General features: G+C 36.8%; 1 protein-coding gene across 3 annotated transcripts in view; it reads right to left on the reverse strand.

Moving 5' to 3' along the window:
* The window catches only part of METTL4 (methyltransferase 4, N6-adenosine), a 393372-nt gene that overhangs the window by 201067 nt on the left and 165310 nt on the right, over nucleotides 1–26995 (reverse strand). Inside the window, exon 10 of one of the 3 annotated variants that reach the window (XR_014252089.1) lies at nucleotides 10891–24997. The exons of the other annotated variants lie outside the window; for them this stretch is intronic. The gene's annotated coding sequence lies outside the window, so the exon portion shown is untranslated. Of the gene's footprint in view, nucleotides 1–10890; nucleotides 24998–26995 lie in introns of those variants that run through there. 3 annotated transcript variants of the gene reach the window in all.

The raw sequence follows: 26995 nt of genomic DNA on the forward strand, positions 1-26995 counted from the left end.
CTAAAAATGTAAGCAAGTCAAATTTTATGTGGAAAAAGGGTTGTGATTGTTTTTATGGTTTATTTTTCCTAATTACAATGTAAGATGCCTCTCGAAAAAATTTAGAAAATGCATCAAAGTTAATAGAAGAAAAAATAATATTCATTATCCCACAATCCAAAACCAAATGTTTCAAATATTCTAGTGCATTTCCTTCTATTTCTTAAATGCATTTTCTATAGCTGTGAAACTACTACATTTAAATTTGGATTCTACTTTTATCCCTTAACATGTTATTAGAAATGCTATGCAAATGTTTTTAATTGTAATATAATATTTATTGTATAGATATACCACAGTTTTATTACCTTTTTTTTATTTTGGGGTATTTAGTTTCCAGTTTTTCAGCACTATAAACTGTACTTCAGAAGGCATTTACACATCAGTTTTTTAATCTTTATTTAGATTTCTTCTTTTTTATTGTAGTAAGAACATTCAATGTGAGTACAGTAAGTCCCCTACATATGATCCTTCAAGTTGAAAGCTTTCAAAGATACGAACGTGCATTCACATGTCTAATCACGTAAGTTAGTTCACATGTCTGGCGCACACTGCTACGTGCATGCATCCTCTACAAGTGGTTGTGCTTTTGTGTACTTTACTGTACTGTATAGAGTACGGTAGTACAGTGTCTTTATTTCAAGCCCAGGATGTCCAGAAGCAAGAGGGTAGATAGAATTGAATGCAGCAAGCAACTAGAACCTGTGCCCATCAACGTCAGGCATGAGTGAAATTGCAGCTTGCCCTCCATCCCTATTGCTGACGATCCTTCAGCTCTACCATCTCCCACCTCCTCTCCCTCCTCCAGTCAGTAACTCTTCTTATCTGTTCACTCGATGCCAGCCCCTGTATCACAGCTGTTGTACTGTACTTCTGTACTTTTCAAGGTACTGTACTATAAGATTAAAAATGTTTTCTTTATTTTTTGTGTTTGTTATGTATATTTGTGTGAAAAGTATTATAAACCTATTACAGTACAGTACTGTATAGCCGATTGCGTTAATTGGGTACCTAGGCTAACTTTGTTGGACTTATGAATAATTTGGACTTAACGAACGTGCTCTTGGAACAGAACTCGTTCGTGTGTAGGGGACTTACTGTTCTGCTCTCTTAACAAATCTTTAAATGCACACTATAGTACTGTTAACTATAGGTGCGATGTTGTACAGCAGATGTCTAGAACTTATTCATGTTACATGACTGAAACTTGATACCTGTTGATCAGCAACTCCTCATTTCCTCCTCCCCTCAGTCCCTGGCAACCACCATTCCACTATGGGTTTCTATGGGCTTGACTCTTTCAGGTACCTCATATAAGTGGTATCAGGCAGTATATGTCCTTCTGTGACTGGCTTATTCCACTTAGCAAAATGTCCCCAGGTTCATCCATGTTGTTGCATATGGCAAGATTTCCTTATTTTTAAGGCTGAATAATACTCCATCGTACGTATATACCACATTTTCTTTATTCATCTGTCGATGGACATTTAAGTGTTTTCTATATCTTGGCTACTGTGAATAATTCTGCAGTGAACATGAGACTGCATATATCTCTTCAAGATACTGGTTTCAATTCTTTGGGATAAATACCCAGAAATGAGATTGATGGATCATATGGAGTTCTATTTTTAATTTTCAGAGAAACCTCCATCCTGTTTTCCATAGTGACTGCACCAATTTACATTCCCACCAACATTGTACAAGGATTCCAATTTCTTCACATCCTTGCCAACATGTACTGTCTTTTGCTTTTTTGCTACTATATACATCCTAACAGGCATGACGTGATATTTCATTGGGGTTTTGATTTGTATTTCCCTGATGATTAATGACGTTGAGCATATTTTCATATACCTGTTGGCCATTTGTATGTTGTCTTTAAAGAAATGTCTATTCAAGTCCTTTGACCTTTATTTAATCTGGTTATTTGTTGGGGTTTTTTTGATTGAGTTGTAAGAGTTCCTTATGTTTTTTGGATATATTAACCCCTTATCATATATAGGGCTTGTAAATATTTTCTCCCATTCTGTAGGTTTCCTTTTCATTGTGTTGACTGTTTCCTTTGCTGTGCAGAAGTTTTTAGTTTGATGTAATCCTACTTGTCTACATTTGCTTTTGTTCCTTGTACTTTTGGTGTCAGGGTTATTTCTTTAGGCTGGATTTCCTTAAGCCATATTACTGCTTCAAAGGCCTTCTTTGTTAAAGCTCTTGTTGCATATTGCTAAACTGCATAAGTTTCTAGTTTATACTATCAGAGGCAATAACAAGTCCTCATTCTAGCACCAATTATCAATTTTTTGAAAACATAATAAAAATACAACTTTTCTTTCTTATTTCACTTTACATTTCTCTACCAGAGAGAATAAACATTTTCTCTACAGTAGTATTTTCTCACCCAGTCTCTTCCAGTACTTTGTAAATGGTCTTTTTCTTTGCCAATATATTTTAACAGATTTGTTGTTTTTTATTGATATCTATTGTTTTTATATGTATATAGTGAAGATATTCATTCTTTGTCATATATACATATATATAAAAAGCCCATTGTTTTATATAGTTTTTATTTGCCTTTTAAATATTTTAGGGTTTTAATTTTTCCTACATAAAAGGTTTTCTTGTTTAAATAAAACCTATTAAATTTTCTGTGTAATTTCTTCTATCAACTTAAGCCTAGAGAATTCTTATACATAGAGATATCAGCTATTTCTGTACATATTCATTTAACATTTTATAGTCTGATAGTTTTAATTTAACTCATCAGGACACCTAAATTTCTTTTTAAAATTATAAGAATCTGAACTAGATTTTAAAACTTTTCTAGCCAATTTTCCTTAATTGGTTATTCAAAACTTATAAATTTGATATTTATCATGATGCCTACTTAATCATCTATTAAGTTTATATATTAGAGTCTGTTTCTGGCCTAACCTTTTCCATTACTTTTTGTCTATTTTTGTATCAGAAACACATTTTAAGTACTATTATTTAATAATATATCCTATTATATGGCAATTATGGTAAGTATACATAATTCTTCTTTTTAAAAGTCTTTGCATATCTTGCCCGCTTATTCTTCCACACAAATTTCAGAAAAATAGTGTCCTACTTAAAAAACAAATCTTAATGTATTTAATTAGAACTGTATTAATCTAAATACTAAATTGGGAAAAAATTAATACCTCTATAATGTCAATCTTTCTATAGATATCAATTCTTCCCAAATTTATGTATAGATAGATTTAATTCTGTTTCAATCAAATACAACTAAGGTTACATATACTTTGTTGATATACTTCTCACACGTTTTTTTCTAAGTTTATTCATGGTTTTTATTATGAAGGAAATCATTTTATTAACATATTTTTATAATTAATTATCATTAGCATAAAGGAAAAGTCTTTTGGATTTGATAATATCTAGTCTTCTAAACTTTAATTAATTATAATCATTGTTTAATTTGTACTCTTAAGCTTTCTAACTATACAAGCAGTTTGTACATTAAAAAATTGATAATAGTTAAATCATTTCCAGTAGCATTATTTCTGATTCTTTTCTTATCCTGGTTTTTACCATTGCAATGAGAAGGAAAACGAGATTACATCAATTATATAAAGGATTTGCAAATATTGCTAGCTAAATAATACAGAATTTGATGAAAAACCCAACAGTTATCACAGATAGAATGAGGTTCAAACTAGAGCTAAATACTTCATCAGAAGAAAGATTTCCAGAAATGTCCCCTTTGGGAGAAGTGAGGAAGGATGTCCAGGGTGGTCTCACAAAGTAGCCAAAAATAGAAGATTAACTGAGGTGCCTCTGCAAAGAACTATTGTTGCAAAATAATCAGCCTACATAAAGTAATCAAGACATCTAAAATTTCATCATTAGAGTAACCTAAGAATGCCTCTTCTCATACCCTCTTTGAAAATGTAAATATTCCTGGAGAAGTAACATATATAAATTTTTTTACTGAAATATAGTTGATGTTCAACGTTATCTTAGTTTCAGGTATACTACATAGTGATTTGACATTTGTACACATTATGAAATTGATCACCATGATAAGCCTAGTAACCATCTGTCCCCGTACAAAGTTATTACAATATTATTGACCGTATTCCTTATGTTGTAGTATATTACATCCCTGTGGGTTATTTATTTTATAACTGGAGGCTTGTTTGCCTCTTAATCCCCTTCACCTATTTCACCCACTGTCCCACCCCCATCCAGGGAACACATATAATTAAAGTCAGTGTATGATTTATAAGAGCTGCCTTCCTTCTCATGAGAAAACTCGAACATGTTGGAAGCATTAGCTCTCTAATGAAGAGGGAGTTTAAAGAAGCATAAATGACACCAAAACCAGTCATACTTCAGTTAAGAGACAATTCTTCCTCAGGCTGGTATTTTACTGATTTTTTTTTTCCTAACCCATAACCTCCCTCTCCTCGCCTTTTCCATCATCATCACTCTTCCCTCAAAACATCTGGGCTGTAGTTTCATTTCTTCCAGAAACAGAAAGTACAGCTTCAAGATGCCACCTAATTCCCAGGCCTCAATTACTTAGAAATTAAATATTGAGCAAAATGATCATTTTGAAGTTGTATAAGTGTTGAGGTTTTAATAGTGTTTTTGAGGGGAAAGGGTGAAACGTTCTACCAACTATATTTATTTTACTGAAAGGCATAATGTCCACATTTTAAGACATTTTCTTTAGGACAAAAATAAACTACTTAAGTGTTTCACTGTCTAATCCAAAGCAAAAATGAAACGTCCTGAAACCTGATGTTTAACTATGATATATTGATTTGTTATTTTTTGACCATCAAATTTGAGAAAATAAATAAAATGTACATCACTCTGGGGTTTTTTTGTTTGTTTTGAGGGGTTTTTTGGGGGTTTTTTCTCCTGCAAAGATGGGTTTATTTAGGATCAGCAGAGAATTGCAATTCCAGGTCTGCAACCATGGTGAGCCATGTGTAAGTCCTTGCCCAGCAACGGGGGAACTCTTTTATAGAGGGGAAAAGGAAGTTGGGAGGGCTATAGTAAACAAAGAGCCTATGGCTTTTCATTGGCTGAGTCCTTGCCAGGAAAGAAGAGGCGACTTCCTTCTTCTGTTGGGCTCTGCTATCATAGCAGAGAATGAGAGCTTCCCCTGATCATCTCCCAACTCTATTTAATGAGGTTTCTGTTTCTTAATTGTTTGTATTGTTTCCATTTCCAATTATTTCCTTAGAGTGAATTTCTGGAAATGAAATTTTTGTACACCGCCCTGTTTTAAAAAATATTTTTTCAGGCTGGTTACCATGTGGCAGATTAAACACACACATTTGCCTCTTCTATATTGTAAATCCCCACTAACAAAACTGTAAAGGAGAACATTTGCCTTAAACTTACGAGATATTTTTAAAAGAAAGTACAAACATAAGCACAAGGAGACTTTGAAAAAACAATGGCAGGGATTGGGGGAGTGAAGAATGAATAAGCAGAACACAGAGGATTTTTAGGGCAGTGAAACTATCCTGTATGATACTATAATGGTGCATACATGTCATTACACATTTGTTCAAGCCATATAATGTACAATACCAAGAGTAACCCTAATGTAAATTATGGACTTTGGGTGATAATGATGTGTCAGTGTAGGTTCATAACCTGTAACAAATGTACCACTCCAGTGAGGGAACATCAGTAATGGGGAAGGCTGTACATATGTGGGGCATGGGGTATATGGGAACTCTCTGTACTTTCCACTCAGTGTTGCTGTGAACCTAAAACTGCTCTAAAAATTAAAGTCTATTTTTTTAAATGGCAGGAATGTGTGGGGAGATACAAAGCAGAAGGATGAATGGATATTTACTTTGCAGAATAGAAAAGACTGAATCTTAAGTTGTCAATGGAAACAACTAAGCAGAAATCTAAATTACAAACCAGTATCTTCGAAGACCTCAGAAATCAGCATCTCTAGGAAATTCTGGTATTGGAAGTGAAGTTGCAGTTAAAACTATGAAGAAAGTTCAAAGTTTGATTAAGAAGACCCAAATGAACTTCCCTAATTTATTCAGCTGAGGGACTGCCACTTGTTCACCCCAAGGAGTGGGAAAATAGAGGTCCTCTGGACTGGGACACCCCACACAGTTGAAGCCAGGGGTACTATACTGAAGGAGGATTAAAGGGCTACAATACTGAAGGAGATTGGATGTTGAAACCCAGCCCCTTCCCTGACTTGGCTCACAGAACACTTGCAGGAGACTAGAAGATCCTTATCTGCAGAATCTGACCAACTTACAAAAAGAAACTAAAAATATTGATAATTGAGTGTGTCCTCAATGAAACAACTAAATCAGCTCAGCCTATTGTGAAGACCATGGTCAGCATGCCCTACACACACAATCAATCAGCCTCTTAGCAGACCACATTCAAATATTAATTCACAGACTAAGGCTAATAGACACTGGAAGAAAGACTTAGTTTTAGGAGCGAGACAAACCAAAGACAGATAAAGAAACTTGAAGGAAATAGAGACCATTCAATAAAAAAAATAGTTTTAATTGTATCATCAGTATTCTCAGAGAGAAATAAGATTTTGCATCAATGATGCATGAATATAATACTGCAGAAAAGAAAATTTCAAAAAAGAGCTTTGAGAATTTTTTTAAATGGTAGTAGAGGGCTTCCCTGGTGGCGCAGTGGTTGAGAGTCTGCCTGCCAATGCAGGGGACACGGGTTCGAGCCCTGGTCTGGGAGGATCCCACATGCCGCGGAGCGACTGGGCCCGTGAGCCACAACTGCTCAGCCTGCGCGTCTGGAGCCTGTGCTCCGCAACAAGAGAGGCCGCGATGGTGAGAGGCCCGTGCACCGCGATGAACAGCGGCCCCCGCTTGCTGCAGCTGGAGAAAGCCCTCGCGCAGAAACGAAGACCCAACACAGCCAAAAATTAAAAAAATAATAATAATAATTAAATGGTAGTAGAAATGAAAATCTCAATAGAATGACTGAAGGATAAAGATGAGGATATCTCTCACAAAGTAGAACAAAAAAGACAAAGGTATGAAAAGATAGAAAATTAGAGGCTAAGTTCAAGAGGTCCAAGATCATAATGAAAGAGTTTCAGGAAAAAAAGAACGCAGAAAATAGAAAATTTTCCAAAACTGAAGAAAATATTCTCACATTGAAAGAATCCATGAGAACCCAGAACAGTGGATAAAAATGACCTAATCTAAGGCAATTCACCAAGAAATATCAGAATTCTGAGACAGAGAGATTGCTCTTAAAACTTTCAGAGAGTAAAAGAAAAATCAGTTTACACACAAAGGATCAACAACCAAATTGAATCACACTTCTCAATAGAAATACTGGAATCTGGAAGACAATGTCTTCAAAATTATGAAATAAAATTATTTGCAATCTAGACTTCTACATTTAACCAAAATATCAATTATGGGTGAATTGAGAATAAAGGCATTTTCAAACATATCTCAAAAAATTGTCTCCCAGTTACCTCTACTCAAGAAGCCACTGGATAAGTAAACTAAGAAAGATGAAGACATGAGACCCTGGGAAAAGTGATCCAATCAACAGACTTGGAAAGAATTCCCATAATGAAGGAGAGTGCTACCGAGTCCAAACCATTCTGCCACCACACAACAGGCCAATAAATCAGGAGACGAGTTGTTGGGGCAAGGAACAGTGACTTTATTCAGAAAGCCAGCAGACAGAGAAGATGGCAGACTAGTGTCTCTTACCCGTGTTAGAATCAGGCTTCTTTTTTACTAAAAGGGGAGGGGGTGTGGTTGGTTGTTGCAAACTTCTTGGTGTCAGAATCCTTTGTTCCTGCAGCTGTCCACATAGTTCAGTTCATGATGTTCTTGTAAACCTCTAACAAGACAAATGTTATTCTCTGTTCTGCAACTTTTTATTTCTATATGAACAGAAGAGTGTTATACCTTTAAAGGTCAGAGCCTTGAGAATGGGTTATCCTGTTTATTTCAGGCTATAAACAACACTCCTTTACAAAAGGTGCAGAGCCAGCATGACTAAGCATAGGCAAGAGAGAACAAAGGATAAAGTAAAAGAAACAGATCCAACATGGAGTCATATTTGTTCTTCCCTATTATAAGAGGAGAGAGCTAAGATATCAGCTTTTCAGAAATCCTACCAAGCAACCAGTCTAGATAAGAGCAAGTCAAAAGCTCTAGCTGGGGAGGATCTGGGGAAGATGGTGGAGTAGAAAGCACCAGGAATCCCCCTCTCCACCCATATAAAAATTGCACTGGCAGAATCTGTATGATGTGACTATTTTGGACCTCTGGAGTTTATTGAAGGCTTACCACTTCAGGGAAAGACTTGGACAGTAAATTGCAGTTAATTTCAGTCAATTTCAGCTCTTAGCTCTGCAGCAGCTACCCAGCACCCATCCACCAGTCTCATGGCAGGCAGCTGTGCATGTGCTACTGGAACAGCTTGCACACAGCTTATGGGAGACAAGGTGAGCAATAAGGATGCTGTCCTCCAAATATCAAGAATCTGTGTTCAATACTATTGATTCTACAAAAATGAAAAGAATTATGAGTACTATGAAAAATTGTATGTCAACAAATTGGATACCAAGATTAAATGAACAATTTCCTAGAAACACAAAATCTACCAAGACTAACTCACAAAAAAATAGAAAAACCAAATAGACCTGTAAGTAGTAGGAAATTGAATCAGTAATCAAAAATTTCCTGACCAAAAAAACACCTGGACCTAATGGAGTCAGTGGTGAATTCTACCAAACTTTAAAAGAAGAACTAACACCAATCCTTCTTGAACTGCCAGAAAAAAAGTGAAGGGGGGGGGGGGAACACTTCCTAACTCATTTTATGAGGCCAGCATTACTCTGATACCAAAGTCAGACAAATACACTATAAGAAAAGAAAACTACAGACCAATATCCCTTATAAACATTGATGCAAAACTCGTCAACAAAATACTAGCAAACTGAGTTCAGTGGCATATTAGAAGGATTATATACCATGGCCAAATGGAGTTTATTCCTGGAATGCAAGGAGAGTTCAACATATGAAATGAAGGAAAAAACACATGATCACCTCAACTGATGAAGAAAAAGCATTTGACAAAATTCAACATGCTTTCATGATAAAAACACTCAACAAACTAGGAAAAGAAGTAAACTACCTCAACATAATAAAAGCCATATATGAGAAACCCTCAGAAAACATCATACTCAATGCTAAAAGACTGAAAGCTTTTCCTCTAAGATTAAGAATAAGGCGAGGATGCCTGCTTTCACCACTTCTATTCAACACAGTATAAGTAATTCTAGTGACAGCAGTTAGGCAAGAAAATTAAAGGCAACCAAATTGGAAAGGAAGAAGTTAACATATCTCTGTTTACAGATGATATGACCTTACGTGTAGAAAACCCTAAAGATTCCACACAAGAAAACTGTTAGAACTAATAAATAAATTGAGCAAAGCATCAGGATACAAAGTCAACACACAAAATTAGTTGCATTCCTATACAATGAAAAATGAACAGCAAGGAAAAAAATTAAGAATACAATCTATTTACAATAGAATATCTTATTCAAAAAGAATAAGAATATATATCTTATTCAATAAGAATAAGATACTTAGAAATTAAGCAAGCAGCTAAAAGACTTTTACTATAAAAACTACAAAACACTGCAGAAAGATATTAAAGACATAAGTAAATAGAAATACATCCTATGTTCATGGATTGGAAGACTTAATATTGTTAAGATGTCAATAGTACTCAAAGCAAACTACAGATTTAATGCAATCCCTATCAAAATCCCAATGATGTTTTTTGGCAAAAATAGAAAAATCTGTCATAAAATTCATATCAAACCTCAGGGGACCCAAATAGCCAAAATAATCTTGAAAAAGAACAAAACTGGAGGACTCACACTTCCTGATTCAAAACTGAACACAAAGTTACAGTAATTGATGCAGTGTGCTCCTGGCATAAAAACAGACATATAGCCAATGGAATAGAATAGACACCCTGGAAATATATCCCACCATTATATAGTTAAATGGCATTTAACAAAAGTGCCAAGACAATTCAATGGGAAAAGGACAATCTTTTCAGCAAATAGTGCTGGGAAAAGTATAATAGATATCCATATGCAAAAGAATGAAGTTGGACCCTACCTAACACCATATATAAAAATTAACTCAAAATGGATCAAAGGCTTAAAGGTAAATCTAAAAGTATAAAACTCTTAGAAGAAAACAAAGGGCAAAACCTTCACAATATTGCATTTGACAATGATTTCTTGGACATGACACCAAAGACACAGGCAACAGAAGAAAATATAAGCAAATTATACTTTGTAAAAATTTAAAAATTTTATGCATCAAAGACAACAGAGTAGATCTATCAACAGAGTAAAAAGGCAACCCACAGAATGGGAGAAAATATTTGCAAATCATATATCTGATAAGGGGTTAATATCAAGAATATATATAGAAAAAAATACATATATATATATACCCTAAAACTCAACAGCAAAAAACAAACAACCCATTTCCAAGATGGGCAAAAGACTTGAATAGACATTTCTCCAAAGAAGATATACAGATGGCCAATAAGTGCATGAAAAGATGCTCAACATCATTAATCTTTAGGGAAATGAAAATCAAAAGCAAAATTATATACCACCTCACACCCATTAGGATGACCACCATGAAAGAAAGGAAGGAAGGGAGGAAGGGAGGAAGGGAGGAAGGGAGGAAGGGAGGAAGGGAGGAAGGAAGGAAGGAAGGAAGGAAGGAAGGAAGGAAGGAAGGAAGGAAGGAAGGAAGGGAGGGGAGAGGGAGGGAAGGAGGGAGGAAGAAAGAGAGAAACAAACAAGTGTTAGAAAGAATGTGGAGAAATTGGAACCCTTGAACACAGTTGGTGGGAATTTAAAATGGTACAGCCACTATGAAAATAGTACAGCAGTTCCCAAATACATCATCACTGTATGATCCAGCAATTCCACTTTATGGTATATACCCAAAAGAACTGAAAGTAGATTTTCAATGAGGTATTTGTACCTCCATGTTCACAGCAGCATTATTTGCAATAACTAAAATATGGAAGCAACCCATGTGTCCATTGATAGATGAATAGATAAGCAAGATATGATATATACATACAATGGAATATTATTCAGCCTGAAAAAGGAAGGAAACTCATGGTACAACATGGATGAACCTTAAGGACATTATGCTAAGTGAAATAAGCCAGTCACAAAAAAACCAAATACTGTATGATTCCACTTATACAGGGTACTTAGTGTAGTCAAAATCACAAGAGACAGAAAGTATAATGGTGATTGCCAGGGACTGGAGGCAGGGAGGAACAGGGAGTTATTGTTTAATGGGTATACAGTTTCAGCTTTTCAAAATGAAAAGATTTCTAGAGATGGATGGCAGTAATGGGTGCACAATATAAATGTACTTAATACTACTGAACTGTGCACCAAAAATGCTTAAGACGGTAAATTTTATGTGTATTTTACCACACTTTTTAAAATTGAAGAAACAAAATCTACAGTAGGGATTTCTCCAAAAGATGAAATGGATACATTACTTGACTTGTTAATGAATTAAGAAGAAATTTAAACTTTTGAGGGATAAACTAAGGATAAGAGATAAGTACAGAGAAAACAAAGCATATGCAAAACAAGATAATTATAAATGTCAGCAAAAGAAATTTTTAAATCTGTGCAGGTAAGGAAAATAATCACAGTATACTAAATATCTGGCTAAACTGGGCCCACTTCTAACATTTAGGAGGGTGGAGGAGAGGGGTTAAGATAAATGAAGGCCCAGGTATCATATGACTATACATTTTAAAAATATACATCAAACTAAAAAAGGATTAAATAAAATGTATTCTACCCTCCTACCTAAGTAAATGACCTAGAAGGCCAGGATTGAATTTAAAATCCTCATACTCCTCAGAGATCCACCCCAGAACTTGGCAGTAGAAGGAGTGGCAGCCAGCTGGCCTCAGACCAAGAGCCCAACTCCGTCTATTCCAGCCTCAAGGTCCATCCCACACAATGAGGAGCCTTGTGGGCAAGTGTCTGGACACCCACCCACGTGTCCAAGCTCTGACCACAAGTCACAAACACTTGCCCCTTGGGTATGCACAGTGGTAGCACTATCCACTTTCAATAAGACACATGGGGATGGGACCTGCATGGGTCTTAGAAGCACCTTCAGGGTCATTTGGGCAGGGAGTTCTGGGGTCTCTGGATTCAGAGTAAGATCTGAAAAGGGAGCTGTCTTGGCCCCATGAATTCATCTCCCAGGAAGAAGGGCAAGCAAGAAAGGGGCCCCTTTGCAAGTGTCTAAGAATAGTACTGGGCTCAGTTAAAAGTAGCATTTATATAATCATAGTAACAGAAATAATATTAATATTAAAATGTTAATGTACAAAATTTTCAGGAGGATGAGAAGGATAGGAAACATGAAGCGCAGTGCTTGGTATAAAAACAAGTGGAAAAGGATTAAAGAAAGGTAAAGTCTAACCTTTTAGAGTGGGAAGTCAATAGATAGGCATAAAAGTGAAAAACCTAGAAGTTGCAGCACAATCATGTTATTTACAGATATGAAGGAAATGAAAAAGGAAATAGCTAAAAAGCATTGAGCTCTAGGAAACAGAAAATGAGGGAGAACAGAGTTATAGTGAGTGTTATTCCTCATTATAAGCATTGTGGAACTATTTGACAACTATACACATATTAACATTGATACTAAAAAATAAAAAAGGATACAGTGCAAAGAATAATTTTTCGAATGTATTGAACCAATTCTACCTTAATATGCACTCTGGGAAGCTTTTCATTAACCTGATTCCTTCAGAATAACAAAAATGTAAGAGGCAGAGGTTTAGGGAAGAATATTAACATTCAATATGTAGTATGAACATTGGTGACTGGAAAACGTTTCAGATTAATTAACATTCTTTTAGGTTTTTAGGGGCATTACATGTTTGAATTAATTTACTCAACAGTTATTTACTGAACATCTATGTGACAGACATGCTAGAAGTTGGGGTACAGAAGTGAAACAAAGATATTTTAAAAGACATGTTTTCTGCCTTTACAGAGCTCAATGTCCAGTCCAAGGGATATTATTGAACCAAATATTCATTCAAAGAATAAAAATATCAACTCTGATATGTTCTAAGAAGCAAAGTTCTTGGTGCTAAGAGTGTATAGAACAAGTAAACCTGACCAGTGAGGAGAATGGGAAAGTTTTCTCCAGAAAGAACATTCGAACAAAGATCTCAATGATGAGTGGGTGTTCACTAGATAAATCCCGTTGGAGTTGAGGAAAAGAAGAGAGGGAAGTTGTGGAGAGGGGAGAGAAGGAGAAGGGAGGGGAGGGGAGGGAAGGTGAGGGAAGGCAAGGGAAGGCGAGGGAAGGGAAAAGTAAATCGCATTCCCAATTGCACCTCTGTTGTTTTTGGCTTGGTTTGGCTTGGCTTGGTTTGGTTTGGTTTGGGGCTTTGTCTTGCGTTTTATTGACAGATGCCCATATTTTGCTGTGAACCTTCCTGAGTTGTTGTATTTCCAAACCATGAGAAGAAGGTGGATATATTGGGCTGGACATAAAGTTCGTTCGGCTTTTTCTGTAAGATGGTATGACAAATCCGAACGAATTTTTTGGCCAAGCCAATATTAAAGAGCACTGGAGGAGGTTAATGCAGATGGGTTGCAAAGTCAGATTCTGACCACATAGGTTGGCAAGATCTTATATACAGTGATCAACACTTCTGTCTTTCCTCTGAGAAAACAAATAGCAAGGCTTTGCAGAGTCTTTGAGGAAGCCCAGGTGCTCTGAGAACAGACATTACATTGGGGTTAAACATGCAAGGATTTTATTAGGAGAAACTCCTATGAGAGAAAATGGGGCAGGAGGGAGGCTAGGAGAGCAGTCAGACCATGATTAAATCTGATCCACAGTGAAGGAGAGAGGTAAGGAAGGTTGGGTGGGAGAAGGGCTTGCCTGGGACATGAGATTAAAAGTGGGACAGTTCCAGGCACATGGGGAAGGTTGGTCACATGCTGGGTGGAGGTGCCCTAGACTTCCATGCAGTCTAAGAAGGGTTTGGCAAGGCCATCAGTGAGGCTTCAAGCCAAAGTGGGCCTTCAAGGACTCCCACGTCCCCCAGAAGGACCCGCCTTAGTAGAAACCTGCTGCTCTCAGTCATCAGCAGGGATCAGCTCTGGGAAACCTGGCCTTGGTGAAAAAGCAGTAACGGAGTTCAGAGTGCAGCAGCTGGGCCCTGCTCAACTACACACCCTGTAGTTGGAGATCTGTGAGGTGTGTTCACAGGGCCACCACAGTCTTGGAGAAGGTACTGGGGAGGGAGAAGAGAGCACAGCAGAGCTTCATTTTATAAAGACCACCCAGGCTGCAACATGGAAGATGAATTGAAGGGGGACAATGGTAGATGCAAGCAGACCATGTAACAGGCCAAAGATAAAAACAGATTACAGACTGAGTATATGCAAAGAAACAAGTACTTTAAATATTGCATAGTGTTTTCATTACCCCTGATTAAAAGTCTTTCACAGTCAGGATTTTCATGTTACCTTAAGACACAATATCTTTGAAAGGCATTTAACTCCTAAACCCATTAAGAGATTTTCTTGTTATTTTTATTAAAATATTTATTACCCAGTGGGTATTTAACCACTTAGGTTTAATCATCAGAAATGGGTCATAACAATAATCAAAAGAAACATCTAATCTACCTCAGAAAGGCCAGACTGGCCTCTAGTCTATTCCAGTCCTCTCTTTTCTTAGACTGGGAGTTGGGCTACTTTACAGGGCTTTGTTTGCTTCTTTGTTTCCATTTCAAGACTTAGGGAAGAAATTTCTGGCAAAGTTCTTAGAGATGTATGATACCATGAGATTGAGGTAATTTGAGTCTGTTAATTCTGTTCTTCAGCTGTGACATACCGTATCTATAAGAACCACTGATTTATGCTTTGTATCACAAACCAGCAGGATGACATCAATTTCATTGTTGTTTATTTTCTGAGAATCAATTATTTTATGAGAAAAGGGAAGATATTTCACCATTTTTGACAGCTGCAAAAAGACAGACTTCAATATCCTACCCTGTGAACTTTGCCACTATGTCATATTTCCATTTAACTTAAGTTGCAAGTTCAAACACAGACTTGATTTACAGAGTTGTCTGCTCTATTCTAAAGAACTCTAAATATCCAAGATGTTCTGAGTTCTTTTTTATAAGAGAAATGAATAAAATAGACACACAATAAATCAATATTTCTGACAAAAATGCTACTCTGCTCACTATATTTTCTCTTACCTCTTCTCTTTATTCTTTTAATTTACAAATTGAATTCCACCCTTTCTCACAACAGATTCAGCATTTCAGACTTAACCCCTGTAGTTATACTTCTTTTACTGTCCCCAGCAGTCTCTCAATGTATGTTTCACTTATTTTTTATTATCAACCCTGAAAAATCCATCCACCCTTTCTTCACTGGTGGTCAGTGATGATGTTAGGATTTCTTATACTCTCAATATTTCAGTAAGGAGACACTATACTCCTTTCTAACTAACTTGTTGACTTCTCTTTGTCACCCAAGTGCCCTATGGGCCACCTATTAAATTTAAAACAAAGAAGTACTGAAACTGTACTAATGCGTGAAAATATCAAAACATCATTTCTGACTGATCTTCAATTTATTCCAATGTTACCTTTTGAGAATAGGAAACAAGTAGTTGGAAAATAAACATTTCTTATAACTGAACAGTAGATCTGCAGTATGTTCTCATAAGGCAAAGAAAAAAAAAAGTCTAGAAAGCATAGAACCACTTCCGAGTGGCTAAAACTAGAGCATTCATTTTTTCAAGGAGAATCACATTATTAATGAAAAACGTTGCTCACATCTGCTACAAAAGCATTTAAAATATTCTCTCAGTTTGGTACCCTGGTTCCTAATTTATGTTCCAAAAACTGAAATATTTCTTCTCAGTATTTGTTCACATACCATAAAGTGACGTGGTGATTTACTTTCTACTAAAATGTTGACTGGTATAGAAAACAATCTCAGTGGAATAAACTATAAGATATTTTCAATATTTCCAGACTATCTGCCATAATAAACACTTAAATTTTGGCCCATGAATCATAGCCATTTAACTCAGTTATTCTCTTTATTTGCCATGCTGCCCATCTCCTTCTGAAAGCTTTCTCATGATTAATCATCTCCTCCCTCCTGTGTATTCTTGGTGCATTTACTAAATCAGAATAGCAGAGCATAGTGCCTAATAGTTCTTTGGTTTTTTGCTACTGTTATTTTTCCTTAACTACGATACAGCATTCTTGAAAGAATAGTACCTGCCTTTAAATTCTTTTCTGATACTCCAGTCATTAACCAAAAGAAGATCCCCTGCACGAGTGACACTTGCCTTTTTTACAGAATTACTTTACTCAGCCCCTACTGTTCTAGTCTGGAAGTTCTGCACCTGTGGATAGCTTCAAGACTTCTGCTTCTGTTAGAAATCTTTTAGTTGGAAGTAGGAAAAAAAAATCTCAAACTGGCTTAAACAAAAATGTACATACTGTTCATTTAAATGAAAGGTCATACCAGTAGGGACTACAGAGATGGCTTTATTCAGGACTCAGATGATATCACCAGTGTTCTTTGCTTCCTCTGAGGTTTGCTTCCCCTTCTCAGGCTCCATGCAGTGTTTCCTGCAACTTCAGGCTCCTATTACCAGCAATTCCAAACCAGAGGGAGAGTCGAACAAAAGCTCAAACAAAAGTCTGGATTAAGTCTTCTTGGTTGAGATTGGCCAGGTTGGTGGTACTGACTGGCTTAGCTTAGGTAAGGACTCCAGCTCTGGAGCCCAGGGGTAGAGGCAGCTCCAACCCAAAGCCTGTGGGCCAAGAGGGGAGGCAGAGTGGCCTCCAGGCAAAACTGTAGTAGGGGGAACATGGACAAAGCGGAACAAAACCAATCCATAGCCACTTGCAGTACTGCATCCACTTCTGATTTTCAGGTAATTTGTTATTATTTTTCTTAGCAATAAATTTCATCAGAATAGTAGCCCTCTGTGGGATCTTTATAATGCTACCATGATGTTCCCTAATGACAAACACATTCTACAGAACTATCAAATGCAATTCTTATAGGTTCTCCCAGAAACAATTTCTAAATTTGTATAACATAAAATAACAGATACTAACAGTGTACTTGGACCTCTACTGTCCTTTAGTGTGCTCTTCTCAAGATCTCAATATAACAAAATCACATGTGTTTTTTTTCATTGTCTGTTTTTTGGCATATGAAAAACTATAACACCATAAACAAATACTTTCTATTAATTTATGAAGTCTAATTTTTTTGTATTAATCATCTCCAATTCTTAATAGGGTCCTAAAAGAGTTCCCTGAGTTAACAGGTCTTGACTCATGATTTTAGCTATTTTTACCCTTTTAACATGGCACTAAAAGCTCCCTGTGGCAAGAGGGAATGTGTTAAAAGTCTGTGGTTAATGTCTCTCCCCTGTTCCTTGATGCCTTCCTTAAGAGGCCCATTCCTTTTAGCACTTTCAAGCCAGGTAACCGTGTTCACCAGCGTCACTGCCTTTTTCTCTTTTGTAAACACTTGAGAAACATGTCAAATGTCATTCTATCATTTCCTCTCCCTCTTACTTCCCTTTAAATAATTTGGTAGAAAATAAAAAATTTTCCAGAAATGTATTTGGATTTATTCATCCATTAAAACCATATCTTTGCATATTGTGGGATATTTTTAAGCAATGCCAAGTGTTTTTTGAGTTTAGTTTTTGTTGGGTTTTGTTGTTGTTGTTGTTGTTGTTGTTTGCTTCTTGTCAATTTCATCCCGCACTTACTGCTTTTCATAAAGCTGACTTTTTTTCCGGTCAGACTTCTGTCAGATTTTTACCTGTCCTGTCTGCTTTCCCTTAAGGCACGTTAGTACCTTCTTAAAGATGCCTTCTCCAACAACTCTTCAAAGGACTAGGATACGTAATGCTTAAACCGAAAACCACCATCTTAAAATTATTTCTGTTCTTTTATCCACATGTCAAAAATGAAAACTGAAAGAAGAGTCATAAAATAAAATACTCTTAAACTTATTAATATTTTGTATTTACATATACAAACACTGTAAGTCCCAAAATAGTAATTTAAAGATTGGATATTTTTATCTATTGATTTTAATTAAATTCACTTTAAGGTGTCAGGATCACAAGTAAGAGAGAAAGGAGAAATAGATGAAAAAAACCATGAGCAAGCTTTTTATCCCAGCTCTTGGGGAAAAAAACTAATAAGCCACCTCCACAGTGAATTTCTAGTGAATCATTAACCAGGGATTTGTTGCCTTGGTTACTAAGCCAGGTAGAGATTCCAGTAAAAAAGCAATGTGACCTATGAGCTCAGGAAACTGAAGAAGTGAAATTTCTGCATGATGATATTTGCAGTTTCTACAGAAAGATACGAAAAGAGTAAAAAACGTATGTTAAAATAAAATGGAAAAAAGAATATCTTGATTTTTGTCCCATGTCAAGACATTTACATACACACACACTCTTAATAACAGCACCTCAGTGTTAGTTTGCTTGTGAGATTTTACAAAATATAGACCATTTCCAATATATGAGACATCTCTCACCCTAGAAAACAAAGCACTTTGCTTACCAGTGGTCACTGGATATTCCATCAGTAAAGAATATTTTGATAACAATACATTTACAAAACAAGCATTCAGAAAGCAGAATAATTGAATAGATTTTCCAGGCAAAATATCTCTGTGGCTTTTTCATTGAGTTATGGGTCTATGGTTCTTTATATTATACTGTATCAAAACAAAAATTACATGAATATTCCTACCAAACCTAAAACCAAAAGGAAAAACAAGAGCCAGAATTTGAAGGCATGACCTCAAGTATTACCTTTATCTTTATTAGTAAACTCAGGGTCACAATGAAGACATCATTAGTTTACTAACCAACATCCAGTAATGGCAGAGACCGCAGTATCTATGATGGTTCATTTTGTTCCGTTTCTCTGGAGAACCCTGAATACTACAGTATCCAAGCCCTGCTTCTCACTCTTTCATGCCAATTCTCCAAGCCAGTCCAGTTTATGCTAAAACCAAGACCCGATGATAGAAAGTAAAAGGTTGGCAAATTCACAGCTGCCTTGTGATGAGAACAGGACATCTAATAAGAAAAAATAAGAATCTTAAATTCTGCCAATGGTTAGTGATAGACAGCATGACATAGCCAATAGATCAGGGGCTCTGGCATCAGCTGGCCTGTGTTTGTATTCTAGCTCGACCACTCACTGACTGGCTGGCCCTGAAAGTGAAACTGAACCTCAGTTTGCCAGCTATGCAATGGGAATAATCACACCTACCCCCAGAAGACTGATTGTTATCAAAATTCAGTGAGATAATACAGGCAAAGCTTCTAGCTCGATAAAAATTAATATCTTTATTTCCTCCTATTTCCCATGTAGACGTCTCTTACTTCCATTTTTCATTTAAAAAGTCAGATTTCCTGAAATGTTTAAACTTGAGATTCTAAAATTTAAAACATTTTCCATACACATTCTTTAAGTGCTATTTTTTCTTTAAGTGTAATATTACTATTGGCTCTCGTGGTCTGGAACCCTTCTTCAATACACATAAACAAATACTTTAAAGCAAAGCTGAAAATAAAAGTTAAAAGGGTATATACTTGGGCTTCCCTGGTGGCGCAGTGGTTGAGAATCTGCCTGCCAATGCAGGGGACACGGGTTCGATCCCTGGTCCGGGAAGAGCCCACATGCCGTGGAGCAACTAAGCCCGTGCGCCACTACTACTGAGCCTGCACTCTAGAGCCCGTAAGCCACAACTATTGAGCCCACATGCCACAACTGCTGAAGCCCGCATGCCTAGAGCCCGTGCTCCACGAGAGAAGCCAGCGAAGTGAGAAGCCCGCGCACCACAATGAAGAGTAGCCCCCGCTCGCCGCAACTAGAGAAATCCCGCGTGCAGCAATGAAGACCCAACACAGCCAAAAAACTAAAATAAACAAATTAATTAATTTTTTAAAAAAGTATAAGTAGATCAGCAAAAAATTTAGATAATCAATGTCAGTTTTATCAATTGAGCACAAGTGGTTTCATTCTGCACATCTATCTACGTCTTCTCCCTGAAAATAGATGTCTTATTCCATTTTTTAAATCTCAATTTTATTTTTTTTCAGCAGTTAATACTATACTTATTAGGCATCTATGTGCTTTGTACTGTTCTAGACATTATAAGTGATTCCAAAAAATAAATCAATCCCTTTATAGAGCTTGCTATTTGGTTAAGGAGACAATCTAGAGTCAGAATCTCAAGGATGGACGTTACTATGGAGATTTGTTAAGGCCAACACCTATGCCTGAAACAATAATGATAACTACGTCAGATAAAATAAACAAAACAGTTTTTGTAATAGTTCCAAAAGAGAGAAACAAATATGTTTGAGAACTTGAAGACTGATAGAGGAGGTAGTAGATGAGTTGCAACTTCCCAGAAGAATTCCCAAACCTTAAATATATACAGCAGAAAGGAAAACAACATCCCAGTTACAGGGAAGGAGCAGGAGCAAAGGAACATTCGTAGAAATGAGCACAGCAAGTCCTCAGGACAATGAGGGGAAAAAATAAGAAGCCCAGTAGAGCAGAGGGTACTGGTTGGGGAGGAACAGGAAATAAAACTGGTAGGATGGCAGATGGGAAAATCTGAACTTCCAAGACACCATGACATAGATTTTTAAATATACATTAAATCCTATAGCCTAATTCTGCAGCTAACTCTGTTCAACCTTGCTAACCTTCCAGAAGTCCAAACTAGAGTTACGAATGGTCTAGTGAGTGGCTAGACCAGAACTAAATGCCTGAAAACAGGAAAAGCCTATATCATTCTAATGAGACAGCATGAATCACTCTGCATCATCTAGAATAGGCACTCCAGTGTATTTTAAGTAGCCCAAGAAAGGATGATTTATATATTCAAAAAGCATAGATTTTTAAACAGAGGTCACCACTTCTCCTCCCCAAACACACACATACACGTCTTTTGAGAAAAAAAAACAAAAACAAAAGCACAATACCATTTCCTTAAATGTAAAATGTTCCCTCTCTCACAGCATGTGGAAAATTCCATCTATCAGCCCTTCTTCATATTTCTACAGCTTTTATTAACAAAGCATCCAAACAAACTTTCTGTAACCTCAACCTGAACTTTCATTTTTTTCTTGGGATTTTTATTTTCCTTTATAGTGTTCTCTTAATTGCTAGGATCTAGGAGGTGATTTTAATTCTAGGTTTTTGTAACTTGACCATGATCTTAGCAAATTTTATATACATGGTAAATCTCATGAATAATGCTATGAAAATCTTTCATGAAGTATCTGTGTGGTTTGTGGCAGACCTACAGCCACAGAGGACTTTGCACATAATTACTGCTTTTCAGATATTATTTGGTCTGGAACTTGATGACACACTGAGGCTACTTTCTGCCGGCATGTGAAAAGATATGTTGATGGTTGGGCCTTGGCCACACTGACAAATAAAACCCCAAAATGTATGTCTGTGGCAAAGAAAGAATTGCCATTTGTGGTGGTAGAGAGACCCCTGTGTGCTGATGTGGCCTCTTCCTCAGCCTCCTGGTGTCCAAGGCAAGGATCCCATTAGCTTCTAGCTTCTAGCCTGGCCAGTGAACTTTGAGCAATTCTTTGAAGAACTGAAGAGATTATTGGGGTATTCAGAATCTGAAGAGGTATTGAGAACCTGAGAAAGTATATCAGAACCATTCATTCACCTGACTCCTTATTTCTTGCTTTCTTTGCACTGCTTGTTTGCCAATTTGGTAGTAAAACCACATAAGTGGAGATGAAACCAGATCTAAGTTATCATTCTTGCTAGACTTCAAAATTGGACTTTAATATGTGTTCTGTCACAACAAGTTCTGTTGGGCTTCTCAATATTGTTTGCTATTTTTTCAATGATAATATCATTTCAATTAAATAAATAAATATTTACTTCAGCTGCTATATATCAAGCAGTAAGCTAGATAATCCCAAAGATTATCTAAAATAATTAGATATTAATCTTTGGAAACTCAAAGATTAATAAAAAATAAACCCTCTGCCTTCAAAGAACTTGGAGTCTATTGGAGGAGACAGACAAATAAACAAATAAAATGTGTTTCACAGTGATCTGCACTGAGGTCAGTGGTAACTCAGAGGGGCACCTCACCCAACCAGCTGAGAACAGAAGGCCTGATGGAGGTGGAAAAGAACAGGAAAAGACATTATCTTAAAAGGCTTCCTAAAAGAGGAAACAGTTGAAAATCTTTAGTATGAATAGTCAGAAGGAAATGAGATGAAGATATTCCAGAGGGAAGAGCACAAACCGAGGGAAAAAAGCAATGAACAATGTGATGTGTTCAAGGAGCTGGAAGCAGTGTGCTGCCACTATAGCATGAAATGTGACAGGGACAGCAGGGACAGCAGAAGGTGAAGTGTCGTATGGTCCATGATGGACTTTGAGCTAGATCCCATAGGTGGTGTGGAGTCAATGAAGGCTTTATGCCGATAAGTAGCATAGTCAGATTTGTTACCCACTGAACAGTGAGTCACCTGGGTAGAAGAACTGCCTCAGTGACAATTTTAGTTAGGTCTTAATAAAGAGAAAAGAAGGTCTGTAGATATACTCTCCAGAACATGAGCTTGTGTGTTACTGTGGTCTCTTGTCCAAAAGAGTTCATTTTCTTTCCTGTGTGTGTGTGCTAGAGAGACAGATTAATCTATATCTAACAGCTTCTGGAAAACCACCTCTATAAGAATGTTCATAAATACTTTTGTGAGTTATGTGGCAAAGATTACAGTGAAACCTAAGCTTATATTATAATTCTGAGAGCATATGATTCCAGAAGCAATGTATGGAAAGGATGCTAACCAGTATCTCTCAGAGAATAGTGAGTTATAAATTGCTACTGAAACAGAAATCAGACCTACTAATACGGCATTCATTGAATGTCAGAATCTCCACAATTATCAGTGACATTCAGGGTCCACGCAATCCAGGTATCTAAATATAACAATCCCTATAGGGGTTCTTTTAGTTGAGGAACATGAGTCGGCCAAAAGTACTCACTGGGAATGACTCAACCCACACTTAAAGACAAATATATATATATATATATATATATATATATATAAAGCAATAGGTTCTGAAATTGACTTTCAGGTCGTCTGAAGACAATGGCAAGCACACGTAGCTAGTATGATTAAGAGTACAGCATCAGATGGTTCAGCTGGGACCATCATCTTCCTGGGTGGCCCCAGATCTGCTGAATATCTCTGTGCTATGCTGCCCTAGGACTAATGCTACTTCTGTTCAGTATGATCAGTATTGGTATATGAAAATATTCAAAGTTCTTCTTTACCTGTTGATTTATACCGTTTCATACTAATATGCTTTGCAAAATGCTTTCAGTCTGCTTTACTCGTTTTCTCTTGGAATAGCTTTTATTTGCCTGCTGGCTTAGGCAGCTCTAACATAAACTTCATGTGTTGAAGTCTCTACTCTAACGGGTGCATTCTCTCTGGGGTACTGGAGCCAAGAGGAAGGTTTAATCTGTTCCCTTGCCAGGAAGAGTCTCTGGGGTATTGGGGCTTCAGCTATAAACAGACCTAAAATGCATATGCCCTTGACACTTCCTGCCTTAAGCATTCTGTCTCCAAGAGTAAAAACTCAAAGACAATACTGTATACACTATACTTACTACACTGTTTTCCCAATTTTCTCCTCAATGTGACATATTTGACCTTGTTATCAAAAATTACTGTATTTTAAAAGTATAACTAAGGAATCCAGCTTTTAGAAACCACTCTCCATCTTTTCCAGGAAAAGAGGTAAGGTTCAACCCTATAGTTTCTACATACGCAATCTTGGAACCCTGTGCAATCTTGCCTCAGTCTCTAAGTCCCATCTTACCAGAAGCCAAATCTACCCAGGATGGGCTTAATTCAAATTGGTCTCAGTAAGATATCTGATCTTGAACGCAACTGTATTCTATCGTTTTTGTGAATTTTTGAATTTTCTTATTAGTTATCTATTTTATACATATTAGTGTATATATGTCAATCTCAATCTCCCAATTCATCACACCACCACCACCACCACCACCACCACCCCCCACCACTTTCCCCCCTTGGTGTCCATACGTTTGTTCTCTACATCTGTGTCTCTATTTCTGCCCTGCAAACCGGTTCATCTGTACCATTTTTCTAGGTTCCACATATATGAACTCAATTGTATCCTAAATACTGAGCCTGGATATCTAAGTCTTTGTAATTTTTTATGCTTTCTAAACTGTGATAAACTTTCTAGTTATCCAAACTTTGATTTTGAATTAAGGTCTTTAAAAATTCTGCACTGGTTTAAAATTATCTGAATAGTTATATCTGCCATTGCTCACTTCTGCTTTCAACTGAGAGACATATTGGGTTGCTCAATAATTTAGCACATCTTGCTGCACATACTCTCCTTTTTTTAACCAGAAATTCAGGGGTCAGAATTCTATTGCTGCTCTGGTAAAATGCCTAGGTAGGACCATTATCTTCATTTAATTTGAGAGGCAAGAAGGGAAGGGGCACTTACCCTACAAAGCCCAGGGTCAAGAGGATCTGTTCTTTCAACTCCACAGGGCACTGAAAATCTTCAAGTCTCCAACAAAATGTTGTGGCGTTCCTGGCACTCCATGAGTTGCAGAAACATTTATATATGTGTTTCTAAATAACTTACCACTCCAGACTTGGAGACACTGGCAAATATGCTACCAGTTCTGACTTCAGCTTCTTATGATGGCACTCTGTTCCTAAAAAAGAACACTTCTTGTTATGGGGTTTTGGCCTTGACTTGCTACAAACTTTCTCTATGACAATGTCAATTAATTACCCTCTGGTTCTCTGCTTTTAGCTTCTGTATATGAAGATTAATAAAACCTGATCCATATTCTGCAGGGTGATGTTGTGATGACAATCAGTACACATAGAAATAGTTAGGAAAAAAATATAACTTGATATTATAGCATCAGCATTACAGCAAGTAGTGCAAAATAAGTTGCCAGCCTGGTAAGGGAATGTGTTAAGCCAGTAAGTGAGCTGAGGACCAACACTGGGGAATTACCGCTTCCTCTACCCACTGTCTGGCTTTGGTCCTCCCTCAAAGACAGGGATTATTAATGGTAACCTTTGAAAGGAGAGACACAGAAATGCACTCTTTCTGGCTATCACAGAAAGTTCTAAGTTGGTCGGAAATAGAGCACAGATCTTTGTTGCTATAAGCATCTTCTTAGTTAGAGCAGAGTCACATAACCCCAGAGATTCAAGTAACTGTCTATCTATCTCATTTAACTGCCTCATTTTGCAGATGAGGATATCAAGCCTTATGGAAGTAAAGCAACAGGCCCAAAACTACATGGCTACTTAGTGGCACACATAGAAGTAGAATCCAAGTGCCTGGATCCAATGCTTTCTCCACTATACCTCATGGCCTACCTCTTCCATGGTGCCTGCATCATTTTGAATTAAGTAGCAGAAAGGGCAATGAATTCATTTATTCACTTATTCAACAAAAATGTATTGAGTCCTTATTTTGGACCAGGCATATTGAAGGCACTGGGGGTACAACAGTAAATAAAACAGTCAAGAGTCACTGTCTTCGTCTCTTCAATATGTGGTGCTGGGAAAACTGGACAGCTACATGTAAAAGAATGAAATTAGAACATTCTCTAACGCCATACACAAAAATAAAATCAAAATGGATTAAAGACCTAAATGTAAGGCCAGACACTATAAAACTCTTAGAGGAAAACATAGGCAGAACACTCTTTGACATAAATCACAGCAATATTGTTTCGGATCCACCTCTTAGAGTAATGAAAATAAAAACAAAAATAAACAAATGGGACCTAATGAAACTTAAAGCCTTTTGCACAGCAAAGGAAACCATAAACACACCAAAAAGACAACCTACAGAATGGGAGAAAATATTTGCAAACGAGGCAACCAACAAGGGATTAATCTCCAAAATATACAAACACCTCAAGCAGCTCAATATCAAAAAAACAAAAACAACCCAATCAAAAAATGGGCAGAAGACATAAATAGACATTTCTCCAAAAAAGACATACCGATGGTCAAAAAGTACATGAAAAGATGATCAACATCACTAATTATTAGAGAAGTGCAAATCAAAACTACAATGAGGTATCACCTCACACCAGTCAGAATGGCCATCATCAAAAAATCTACAAACTATAAATGCTGGAGAGGGTGTATAGAAAAGGGAGCTCTCCTACACTGTTGGTGGGAATGTGAATTTGTACAGCCATTATGGAGAAGAGTATGGAGATTCCTTAAAAAACTAAAACTAGAGCTACCATAAGATCCAGCAATCCTACTCCTGGGTATTTATCTGGAGAAAACCATATTTCAAAAATATACATGTACCCCAATGTTCATTGCAGCCTGCTTATAATAGCCAAGACATGGAAGCAACCCAAATGTCCATGAACAGAGGAATGGATAAAGATGTGGTACATATATACAATGGAATATTACTCAGCCATAGAAAAGAATGAAATAATGCCATTTGCAGCAACATGGATGTACCTAGAGATTATCATACTAAGTGAAGTAAGTCAGACAGAGAAAGACAAATATCATATGATATCACTTATATGTGGAATCTAAAAAAGTGATACAAATAAACTTATTTACAAAACAGAAACAGACTCACAGACTTAGAAAACAAACTTATGGTTACCAAAGGGGAAAGTGAGGGGGAAGGGATAAATTAGGAGTTTGGGATT

This window comes from Balaenoptera physalus (genome assembly GCF_965194825.1).
Source record: "Balaenoptera physalus genome assembly, chromosome: 12".
NCBI classification, from domain to species: Eukaryota; Metazoa; Chordata; class Mammalia; order Artiodactyla; family Balaenopteridae; genus Balaenoptera; species Balaenoptera physalus.